We start from the raw sequence: 12,684 nt of genomic DNA on the forward strand, positions 1-12,684 counted from the left end.
AATTCTGAATCCAAGATTTCCATTTCTAAAGTAGAATAATTAATCTTAATATGAGAGTGAAGTGAGCATATGTGGTTTGATTCCTTCCCATTTTTCTTTTTCCTTTTAAAAAAATTAAAATTAAGAGTGATGCGCAATCTTGACCCAAAAAAAACAAAGAGTGATGCGCAAGTTTGTGCAATAGAAAGAACAATTCGAGCGCTGCAATTTGGGTGGTCCAATATGACTTTTGGAGGTTGACTATATTTTTATTTATCATGTGTAACTTGGAGTGTTGGGCACGCATATCTGACATCAGACATGACAAGTCAATCCTCTCGATTGCTTATCATTGAACTTCTTGGAAGTTTGTTGGGATATTGGTCTAATTTTTTTAATTTAGTTTTATTTTTGCTTATCATTTTCTAGGAAGAAGAGATGAGCTTGTATTTGGTAGAAAGTAGAAACAGAGAAAATAATGACAAGGTGATTATAACATTGTTAAGGATGTTTATGACTAATAATAGATTAACGGGTAATTAGTCTTTGAATAAATGTTAATGCAAACAGTCACTGCCTGATTGGTTAAACCTAAATGTACTTTAGCAATATGTTAATGCACTTTGCTCCCTCATGTTTGCTTGGAATCCCTAGATGGTCAAAGGCTAAATAATCCTTGTGTTTTTTTTTCTTTTCTCCCAAGGAACAAATGGACTTACCTTCAAATCCCCAAGAAACAGAAATGATCTTTGTCGACATCCATGTTGACCAAAGGATGTTTATTCAAATTTTGTTACTTGGAAAATACCTGGAAATAGCAAGAAAAGTAAGGGGACCCATCACCCGTGTTCTTTGCTTTACTAGATTCTTAAGGGAGTTTCAAATTAAAGTAAGCTTAACGATCATTATTGGAACAAGGTTGAGTTTAAGTGTATGTGATGGGCCACAAGTGAATTAAGCAAGATATGTGATGGGCCAAATAAGAATAAAAGGAAGATATGTGATGGGACTATTATTCATTGGCACAAAAGGCTTCATTTATGGTTACATAACGTGAGCATGGGTTATTCATTGGCCATTGATTTACTTCCGGTCCATTAGAAAATGGGTAATTTGATAAAATTACGAGAGTTTTGTTATTTGTATATTTTATTTTCTTCACTCACCTTATGTTTTCACATTCCACTCAATTTTTACCCACTATCATTCCTAAAATGCCCCCAATATTTTGATCAAATTGACACTAGTCTCATAGTCCGATCCATTTGAAAATGGGCAATTTGATGAAATCATAACAGTGCTCCTATTTCTATGTGATGTATAACTAAACTATTGCACCTCTTAATTTTCTCACTAATATGTAGGGATGGCAACATGCCGGTTCAGAGACTGGTATCACAATACCATCTCCGCACCCGTCCCTGCCCTAATCCCCGATAAGAAATTTGGGGAATCCCGTCCCCATCCTCGTCGGTGGGTTGTCTCCCAAACCCACCCCGAATCCCCATTTTTTATTTATAAAAATATACTACACTTAATTTTGACCAAAAAATAAACTCATTTATATTCAATTAAACCATAAAAATTCAACTTAACTACTTAAAATCATCAAAATAATTTGACAAACTATCATATATTCCACAGTAAAAACTAAATATTTTGTCGCAAAATTCTTATTTTACCTCTAAAATTAACAACAACAAAACACATTAAAAACCTACGAAAATAAAAGATCAAAAAAACAGAAAAACCTAACTATAGCACCAGCACCGTAGTTTCATCAGACAATATGAAATGCGAGGTTCTAATAACAAATCAGGGAGAACACATAAACAAACAATTTCCATATGTTTCTTGGTCAACCAAGAGAATCATGAATTGTTTCCTATTGGTTTATTGAAATATATATTATATATTCTTTAATTAAAAAAATTTATATCACTAATCGAGCCGGGTTCAGGGATGGGGATAACGATACCATCACGGCCCATCTCCAACTGGGAATTTTTAAAATTGGGATCTCCTTACCCGCCCCTAATTTTCCCCGAAATCTTCCCCTATTATGGTCATAGTTATTATAGAATTTTATGCTCACTTATTTTTTGATACAAACGAAATTAATGGTGGAGAAATCGAATATGAAACCTCAGATACAAGAATAACGAAAGCTCATTCATTTTAGATAAACGGCAACATGACATAAATAATTTTTTGAAACGTAGACATTTTTGCATAATTTTAATAAGGTTAAGAAAGTTATGGTTAAATCTAAGAAAATAAAGTTGACCCGAGATCAATTTGTCCCAAAAAAAATTGGGAAAATGTAACAAATGTCCAAAGGCCTTTTTTAGATCGTTTACCGTCCAAAACAAAACCGAAAAGCGCTTGACCTTATCATCATCACCATGGTTGCAAAGACCGATAGACCAAACTCCAAAGAGAGCAGCAGTCACAGCAGCCGCGCGACAAACCAATCAATCCCATCCACGAAAACAGAAAAGCAAACCTTCACTTTCAGTAGTGCCTTTCCTGCCGTTGAATGAGACTGAACCAAAAACTCTACTCAGGTATTTTGAGACCCCACTCTTCTTCTTCTACTTCTGCTTCTTCTCTCGCGCTCTGCAAACACCCAACATTCAGCTTCAAAGAGGGAGGAGAGAGAGAGAGATAGAGATGTATACAACTGAGGCATTGGGGAATTTCTCAGTGTTTAGAGAGACTTCCGTTTCAATGGCGGCCACCAACTATCACAAACTAGTCCTTCTCGTTTATGCAGCACCATGACAATGGACTATAGTATTTGTGGCCAAAAGAAATTGACAAGCTTGTTAATTTTGTAGTGCCTACTTGTTGTAAACTACTGATGAACTTGTGAGCATTTGCCAATTCTGCAGCAGCTATAATTTCAGCCTCTGTTGCATTCCCTTCCTTTCCATATGCAATGTTGGCTCTGATAGTGTCATTAAACAATACAGGCTCCTGGCTCACCAGTCCCATTTGCTGTCTCAACCACTTGAGCTGTAGCTTTTGGATTTCAAATCCATCTAATGTAATGTGACCTGAATCAGGGTCATAAAATCTCTGCAACAATGGGACGACTGTCGATTTCCCACTTCCACTTTCTCCAACCAAAGCGACTGTCTGAATAACATAATTCAAATTTGTAAGTCCCAGAAACTTGAATTAGACTACGAGGACCAAATCTTATGCATTGTTTGAAATGAGTAAAAGAACAAAACTGTTACCAAGTTACCTTGCCATGATGAATGGTCAAGCAAAGATCCTGGAAGATTGGTACATCAGGTCTAGTTGGATACTTAAAACTGACATGGCGAAGTTCAATTTCTCCCTTCATATTTTCTATAGTTGTTCCAGATTCATCACTAGAGTCTATTTTTGATTTCCGGTCAAGAATGGCAAATATGGAAGCAGCAGAGCTCTTTACTTTACCAAGATTAGGGGCTAGGGAACCTGACTGAGACACTCCAATAGCTGTCATCGTGAGAGCAAAGAAAACCTGCAAACCAGGGAAATGTTAACAATCGACTGAATGGACTAATGAAGATTTAATTCTCAAGTAACACGTATTTAGCAGACTTCGGATCCTCTGCTAATGTTTTCTCATCTATTTACTTACTTGAAGACTTGTAGCACAAGGCATAAAAACTTACCCAGAAAACATCAGAGAATGTTGTCTTGCCTGTGGCGACAAGTCAGGCTCCAGCATAAAAACTGCAGGCATACACAGAAAAAAGGAAAAAAGAACGATAGACCAAAACCTATCCCGCTGATTAATCCTCGTCTTATCCCTGTCTTAATGGGGCCTTCACATTTCTTCTGTTACAATTCAATCACCTTCTCTTCAGCACAAAAGGAAGCAATTGTTCGAATACTCCCCACTGCATCATTGGCTACTTGACTTGCGTCCTCGTACATTTTCTGCAACAATTTTAAATTTTCAGCATTGACAAAAAGGATTGGCCTTATATATTATGTATGTCGTATTGGATGGTGTTTTGACTGCACCAGCTACAAGTTCTATACTACAAACTTTTGTAAAGTTTGGACTTTGGAGAAATACCTTTGCATCTGCACTGAATCCATTCAAGAACTTGACTTGAACATAACCAGTTAATCCTAATAGAGGCAGCAAAACCAGGATTATAAGAGCAAGTTGCCAATTTTCCACAAAAGCAATACACAAACCAGCAATTGCAGTTGCTGAATTCTCAACCAGCAAACCTAGAGCATCTCCAACCACCCCACGCAGAGAAGCTGCATCTGCAGAAAGCCTCGCACCAATTGCACCACTTGAGTGCTCAGGATCGTCAACCAACTTACTTCCATGTAAACCACCTTCTCATAGCACATTGATCGAACTCGTTTTATTAAATTACACCCTGCCACAGCAAAAAAGTATTGTCATGCTGGCACTGCAATGAAAGCTACCACTCCAAGAACAATGAAGATTAATGCCCAAAACTTCGAATCCTTACGGAGTTGAGGAGGTGGCTCGTAGAAGGTCTTGATTACACTGGATATCAGTATTGCAAAAATAGGTACGGTTGCCCCATTGACTGCTGCAGCTATGGTACCTAGTAATAATACTGGGATCTCTGGCTTGTTCAGGTAAGCCAGGCGACGAAGTTAGACTTCTGGAGGCACTCTTGATGGTGCTGAGGCGGGAATATCACTTCTGGCAGACGCTGTTTCAAGAGAACCGACTGCCGTGGGCACACCGTATTTGATTGAGAAGGAATGACGGTTACTATTTCCTCTTCCAGATGATCCGGCTTATGGATCGTAAGTTTGAAAATCTTTTACTTGAATGTCTTCGAGAATCCACACTGCTAAGCCTTTCATGATCATTTACAGCAGTCTGTTCTGACACGCTGCTCATTTCTTGCAACGTTATAAGCTGGCTATATGCTCCTTCAGGGTCCTTAATTAGCTCAGAATGTGGACCTGCTCAGTTGAAAACGATCAGTATGTGCAATACCCATGGAATAAGAATAAAATGAATTGTAACATTATGTTGAACTGTAGACTGTTAAGATTTCAGACGGACGGATCCTGGCCCACCACTAGCAACATCGATATTGTCCCCAACTTAACCACCTGTTTAGCAGGTGTGGAGTTTTATACAAAATGTCTCGATGTTATTAGGAGTGGAACCATTTATTATATGGAACTTTCTATTTTTTTAAGTTTCCGATGTGGGACTCGTGTATTCTTCAACATAGACAATACGATTTGGCCTTCAAATGGCAGAACAGGACAACATAAACAAATGCATTACCTTTTTCAACAATTGTTCCTCGATGTATAACAGCAATGGTGTCAGCATTCCTTACTGTGCTCAAGCAGTGGGCTACAACGACAGTAGTCCGGTTGATCATAATTCTGTCCAGTTCCTCCTGCACAATGCTCTCAGATTCTGCGTCAAGAGCACTTGTGGCTTCATCTAAAAGTAGAATCCTTGGGTCTTTGAGAATTGCTCTAGCTATAGCAACTCTCTGCTTTTGGCCCCCAGATAGCTGAGTTCCATGCTCACCAACCATTGTGTCTAGTCCCTAAATGCAAAAATCAGAAAACCACAAATAAGAAAAAAGGAATTGAATGAGTTGATCGAAATAATCTGAGTTCTTAGAAAATTCATGTAACAAAATGATAAGATCACTGGATGTCTCAATAAGCTTCCATGGTCGTGGAAATTAAGAATTCACACAAAAAGTACAGAGATCAAAATACCAGAACTTAGATGAAAGTTTAAATGAATTTAACCTGAGGCAGTTTGTATATGAATTTAGCAGCATTGGCAAGCTCAGCCGCAGCCCTTATTTCTTCAGTGGTTGCACCATCCTTTCCATAGGCAATATTATCTTTAATGCTACAAGGCCTATTTTCTGTCTGATCCATTTCAGTTGGAACTCTTTGAGATTAATACCATCAATAAGAACTTCGCCAGCTAGGGGGTCATAAAATCTCTCAATCAAACTGATTACAGTTGATTTACCACTTCCACTCTCTCCAACCAAAGCAGCCGTTGCACCACTAGGTATTGAGAGAGAAAATCCATCGAATATTTGTTCATCTGGTCTTGCAGGATAACTAAAATAAACATCCCTCAGTTCTATGTCTCCACGGATATCATGTAATTGTTGCCCATTAGTGTCAGAAGCATCAATCTCTGGCTTTCTGTCAATTGTCTCAAACATCTTATAAGAGCATCTCCTCCCACAAGGGCTAAGTCAAGGCAAGGGCAAGCAAGGGCTGCCACTATTCACGTGAATAGTGTCAGCCTTTGCATTAATGTGGTTCCACTCATGAGGGCAAAGTCTAGGGCAAGTCTAAGGCAATTACTATTCATTGTACTTTATTTCCTATTTTTTTTATACTTTAAACCATTAATTTTGATAATCTTTTGTAATTAAATTTTCGGATAAGATTTTCACCCTCTAAAATTGTGTCACGTGTCTCATGTCAGATACGATTTTCAGATATTGAAAAAACAAATTATAATCTTAGATTTTAGATAAAATTTTCACCCTCTAAAATTGTGCCACGTGTCCAATGTCAGATAAGATTTTCATATATTTTAAAAAATTATAATCTCATATTTGAAAAGATTTTCACCCTCTAAAATTGTGCCCGCGTGTCCTATGTCAGATAAGATTTTCAGATATTTTTAAAAAATTATAATCTCAGATTTTAGATAAGATTTTCATCCTCTAAAATTGTGCCACGTGTCATCTCTATCTTCTAAATCCCTCTATAAAACTACACCATCAACTCATACCTCTCACACCATCTCTTATCTATTCCTTCATTTCTCAGATTTTAGAAAACACATTCTACTCTCAATGTCAAACTTGTCGAGGGTGTTGGAGAGGCATGAAACAAAGGGAAGAAATCCGGCGTAGACGTGCTCAAGAAGATCGGGACGCCGATGAAGAAGAGGAACAAATGCTTGCGCAGCGGTGTGTATGATGGATCAATCAAGGCAACACCGTCGTCGTCGTGCCCCGAATGTCGACAGCACGTAGGGAGTCTCGGGGTAAGAATCTCATGGAGGATTATTTTATCCCAAATTCGTTATATCCTGCTTCTAAGTTTCGAGAAAGATATAGAATGCAGCCACATTTGTTCCAAAAAATCATGCATGATATTTGTAATTACGACACATACTTCATTCAAAAGCATGATCTGTTGGAGCTTTGGGTCTTATCCGAGCAAAATTTATAGCTTGCTGCGGATGCTTGCTTATGGGGCATCTGCAGAGTAGGTGGATGAGATTGCAAGGATGGGAAAATCTACTATCCTAGAGTGCTTGTGAGATTCTGTGATCAGTGGAAAATTTGTACACGAGGGAGTACCTTCGCAAACCCACGCCAAGAGACCTGCAGGCTTCTACAAAAGCGAGGCTCGAGGTTTCCCAAGAATGATTGGAAGCATCGATTGCATGCACTGGTAGTGGAAAAACTGTCCCATCGCTTGCAAGGAGAGTATGGGAATCGGAAGGGCCAAAAAGTATAATTTTGGAGGTCAGTATCTTCATTCATCGCTGTTGGGTTTGGCATGCCTTCTTCGGGGTTGCCAGATCTCGAATGACCTCAATGTCCTTGGTCAATCCTCGGTGTTCGACGAGGTATTGCGAGGTCATTCCCCCTAGGTCACGTACCAAATCAACAATACCGTTTACTCTGGTGCGTACTACCTTGCCGATGGAATTTATCCTAGGTGGACGACATTCGTGAAAACAATTCCGAATCCCCAATCCGAAGGAAAGAAACTTTTCTTCCTTTCAAGAAGGTTACAGGAAAGACATGGAGAGGTGTTTCGGTATCTTGCAAGCTCGTTAGGCAATTATTAGAGGTGCTATTCGGATGCTAGATGAGGAGGTGCTGCGGAGTATTATGATGACTTGCATAATCCTCCACAACATGATTGTGGAGGATGAGTATGACTATGACGCTCCAAAGGTGTTTGAACCCGATCCAATGAACACATCGTTGACAAGAATATATGAAAGGCCGATTGGACCAAATGGACTACCACTGGAGCGAACCGTTACTTCGGGATGGTCAATTCAACAACCCCATGATTGATCGGTATCAAGAAATGCAATCTTCATATGTTCACGAGATCGTCCAAGGTGACTTGGTCGAGCACTTGTGGGAGATGAAAGGCAATCACAATGGATGAAGTCAAGATTAGTGCTTTGTTTGGAATTATTCTTTGTTTTTAATTATGCTTTATTTTGTGTGGTGTTTTTTGGAATTATGCTTTTTATTATTATTATGCTTTTATGTATGGTTTGTTTTGTGTGTTGTTTGCAATAAATGAAGGTTTTTTTTAATTAATATTTGTTTTGATGCTCAAATGTTTTGAATAAATAGTATTTTATTTAATGCTTTTTTTATTGAATAAAAAGGAAACAATACAACAAATTAAAGGATAATACAACAATACAACATATGGCAAAGGTGTTTCAATACAACCTAATGGTTTTCATCATTTAACCAATCCGTATTGCTCGGTCCGTCGTCATGGAAAAGTTTTCTTCTCATCACATCTCTTCGTCGTAGCTTCCAATAGGCCTTTGTTTCGGGAGACATATGGCTCGTATCCATGGCCATGATTTTCATCTCTCTATCCTCTATGTCTTTTTCTTGTGCCTTTTGTTCTTGAATAACAAATGCTTCCTCTCGTGCCACGCCCATTTCATCTCTTTCAAGTCTCTCTCATTCTTAGGGCCAGTTTGGCATTGCTTTTTGTCTGTGAAAATAATCATGCTGTCAGATTTTGTGAGAAGAAATCAGCTTGTGAGAAAAGCAGTTTGGCGTTTGGTAAATTTTTTGTTAAAAGTGTTGTTGATGTTGATTTTATGCATAATCAGAAAATGATTGCTGCATAATCATTAAACCCAACACCTCTTCAAAACTGATTCCTACATAATCAGAAAATGAAAGCACCTAATTAGCTGCTTTCCCTTATAGCTTTCTCTCACAACAATTTTTAACAATAAGTGATTTTTTCGCAGTTTACCAAACGGGTTGGGCTTCTCAAAATTTTTTAAAAATCACTTATTACCCCAAATAAGCAATGCCAAATTGGCACAGTGAGGTGCTCTTAGCTATTTGCTCCAATAATTGTACACATTCATTGGTCGAAGTGCCCCCTCTCTTGTCCTTTGCCGCCTTTCTCCCAATAGGTCTTGGCGGACGTGGCACAAATGGGGACTCCGTTTCCATTAGGGAGTCCAATGGAGAATCGGTTGATGTCGAATCGTGCAGTGGCGTCTCATTCATCACAAGCGGCGGACCGATGGGAATAATTTTGAATCTTGAACAATCCTTCACAATTTCCCAACAATGGAAATGCACGAAACTTTTTTTGCCTTGCCCCATGGCACCGAACCACATTTGTGCTTGTATCATCTATTAAAAATAAATAATTGGAAGTGCAAGAAACAAAAATTATTATGCAAGAAAATATAAACTATTTTGAAATGCAAAAATAAAATTGATTATGCAAGAAAATATAGACAAATTAAAGGTGCACCAAGAAAAAAATTATGCAAGAAAAACAAATAGAATATGCAATAAATAAAAAGTGACATTGAATTGATTAAAATGGCAATTATAAATATTTTACCTCATCGGTCAAATTTTGACCGCTTTGAATGTTCGCCTTTGCTTTTGTCAAGGCATTTCTCCATTTCCCTAAGTCTTTATTTAGAAGTTTCCATCTACTAGACAATGCCATTTCGGTTCGAATAGAACCCGATCTTTGACGCTCCACATGTGATGAAACTTCATCTCATTGCCCGTGATAGGGTCATGACTAATGTTAACCCAAGATTGACACAACGCAATATCTTCATTCGTTGACCACGAGCCTCCGACTTCAACAGAAGATGCCATTCGTTTTTTTATATAAATGGAAAGTAGTAGAAAAATCTGAGTGGAGAGTAAAAAATATTGGAAGGAGAAGAGTTTGTATGGAGAATTGATGTGGAAGTGAAAAATGTGAGTGGTGATAAAAAAATATTGGAAGGAGAAAAGTTTGTATGAAGAATTGGTGTGGAAAGTGAATAATGTGAGTGGAGAGTAAAAAATATTGGATGGAGAAGAAATTGTATGAAGATTTAGTGTAGAAAGTAAACAAAATGGTTAGGTATTTATAGAGGAAAAATACAGAATTTTTGGGTATTTTTTTAAAAAAAATTCAGAATTTTTTCAATTTTTTGCAATTTTTAAGCCAAAAACGAGGACCTTCGGTTTCTGAAAAAGCCATCAGCGCCTGTCGCGCCACGTGTAGCGCCCCAGTGGCGGCGTCACGTTGATGCCAGTATAAGACGGAGTCAAATTTTTACCGTTAGTGCGCCAGCTGTAAAAAATTTGACTTACTGTCGGCTGACGCCATACCGGCTTAACGTCATGATTCGGGCTTCAGCCCGCAAGACTGCCCTTGGGCTTCCTCGGGCTCGTGGGACCCACCATGAAACCGGGCTACGGGCCCTGCGCTGGAGCCATCTCGAGCTCCCCCTGGCAGCCTTTCACCCAGTTTGGGTTGGGCGCTGGACTTGCTCTAAGCTGCAGCTTGTCCAGCAGCAAATACACTCAAGCATGGAGATGCCTGCCCAAGAGACCTGAAAGTTTATCATAGAAAGCAGAAAAGTTATATCTTGATCTTCTGAAGAATCACATATCTAATTTTGGACCGAAGGGGGTTGGGGAGTAGTCAGTAGATCAAGTAAAAATGCAAACTCTAGTACAATAGTACGAGGATCAACAAATTTGTTCATTAAATTTTACAGCAATGCAACTTACATGGAGCCACTCAACACAGCGGAAACTACATTAATGACTTCCCCTCCTGTATATCCTTTTTCAAGTATCATCTTTCCTCCAAACCATATAGCCAGAGCATAACTACACATCATAATCAGCATAGCCGAACCAATTCCGAACCCAGATGCCAAACCCTCTTGCACACCAGAGTTGTAAGCTTTAATTAAGGAGGAGTTGTAATTAGCTATAGCTTGCTTTTCTCCTGTAAACGATGCAACTTGAATTGGGAACACAGTTTATTTCTACACTAAGAAAATAGAAATAATAAATTTTTGTTTTAAAGATCTTATAGACAAGTAGGCCTACTGTTCTGATTGAACCAATTGTCTGCTCTACCACAGTTGCTGCCACTGAATAAGCAGTTTGTCCACTGGATGCCATCTTTGATATAAGGATGCCCATGAAGGCACGAGAGAGGACAAGAAGGGGAATAGAAGATAGCATGACAAGGGTGAGAAGCCATCCCTTAACAAATGCTATAACAAAGCCTCCTACGAATGTTGCAATTAACTGGATAAAAGTTCCTACCTGCAATAAGAAAATGAAAGAATGAGAGGTTACTGGAGAAAATAGCAACAGCTTAAGGCTTTTGTGTGTGGCATGTAAATACCTTCTCGCCCATGGCCTCTTGAATGAGCACAGTATCACCTGACATCCTCCCAACAATTTCCCCAGTGTTAATTTCTTTATCAAAAAAGCCAACATCTTGCCTCAATATTGTTTTCAAGTATAAACTTCTTATTCGAGCAGCCTGTCTCTCTCCAGTGACCATCCAGCAAGACATCTCTGGCATAGAGAGAAAGCTACTAATCTCAGTTTCCAAAAAGCCAAATTATTTGTTTGGTGCACCAGCAGGCAGTTGAGTGTACTTACGTAGAAATGCAGCTGCAGCAGCTCCCACCGCCAAGTAGACAAACTTTAGAGCCACCTGAGAATATTGAATTGGCCAAATTATATCTGATTAAGCCTTGTTCATTTCAATTTCAACTAAGTTAGAGGAACCAGATAACCAAAATAGATGTTAAAACAGAAGTAAGCTCAGTCATTGCAGTTCTAATAGAACAGGATAGAACAATATTACAGTCACATAATGTTTACCTTGGAAACTGCATCAACCACTTCTTTATTATTCCCAGTTTGTCCAAAGGAATTAATCAAATCTCCAAAGATTATGGTCATTAGAGGGAAAGAGGCCCCATTTCCAATAGCGCTGATTGTACCAACAGACATTAGCAGGTAATCCAAGGAATCGGCAAAGGAGAAAAGCTTGTAATATGGTACTGCTTTGGTGCCATCCTCCTTGCTCTTGCTTGTATCTTGTGGGTTGTTTTGAGAGTCCTCCACTGCTGAGTGGCCGTTCGATGCTGCCTTGCCCTCCTCCTTTATTACATCTCCATCCGCAGGATTTTCCTCAGCCATGTTTTTCGAACTCAGAGAAGTTTTCTTTTATCCCTTTACTTATAGTAATTTAGTTAAGTTTTCTATATTTTACAACAAGCACCTCAGAGAAGTAAGTTGCAACTATATTTTGACAGTAAGCAACTCAAACTTGGATGCCAACTTAAACCAAGGAACGTATGCCAACTTAATCTAATTGAATATAGAGTTGATCAGTAAGCAAAAATATAAAAAACCCCTTATTCCTTTTTTTTCTTTTTTTCTTTTTTTGCGCGTGTGAGAAGGGTTCGTTGCAATAAAATAAGTGCAGCAACTGTGAGAAGGGTTCGTTGCAATAAAATAAAAAAATGTCAAAACAAAACCAAAACTTAAGAAGCCTCACTCACACTGCAGGCATGCAAAATGCAGGCAGTGAGAAATCACGGGGAAGCTTTAAACTTTACAACCTCAG

The 12,684-nt window shown here is 38.6% G+C and overlaps 1 pseudogene; it reads right to left on the reverse strand.

Moving 5' to 3' along the window:
- Positions 1–2,733: 2,733 nt before the first annotated feature.
- On the reverse strand, positions 2,734–12,254 carry LOC103323317 (ABC transporter B family member 11-like; annotated as a pseudogene).
- Positions 12,255–12,684: the final 430 nt, after the last annotated feature.

Source organism: Prunus mume, linkage group LG2 (assembly GCF_029339155.1).
Source record: "Prunus mume cultivar Tortuosa linkage group LG2, ASM2933915v1, whole genome shotgun sequence".
Taxonomy (NCBI): Eukaryota; Viridiplantae; Streptophyta; class Magnoliopsida; order Rosales; family Rosaceae; genus Prunus; species Prunus mume.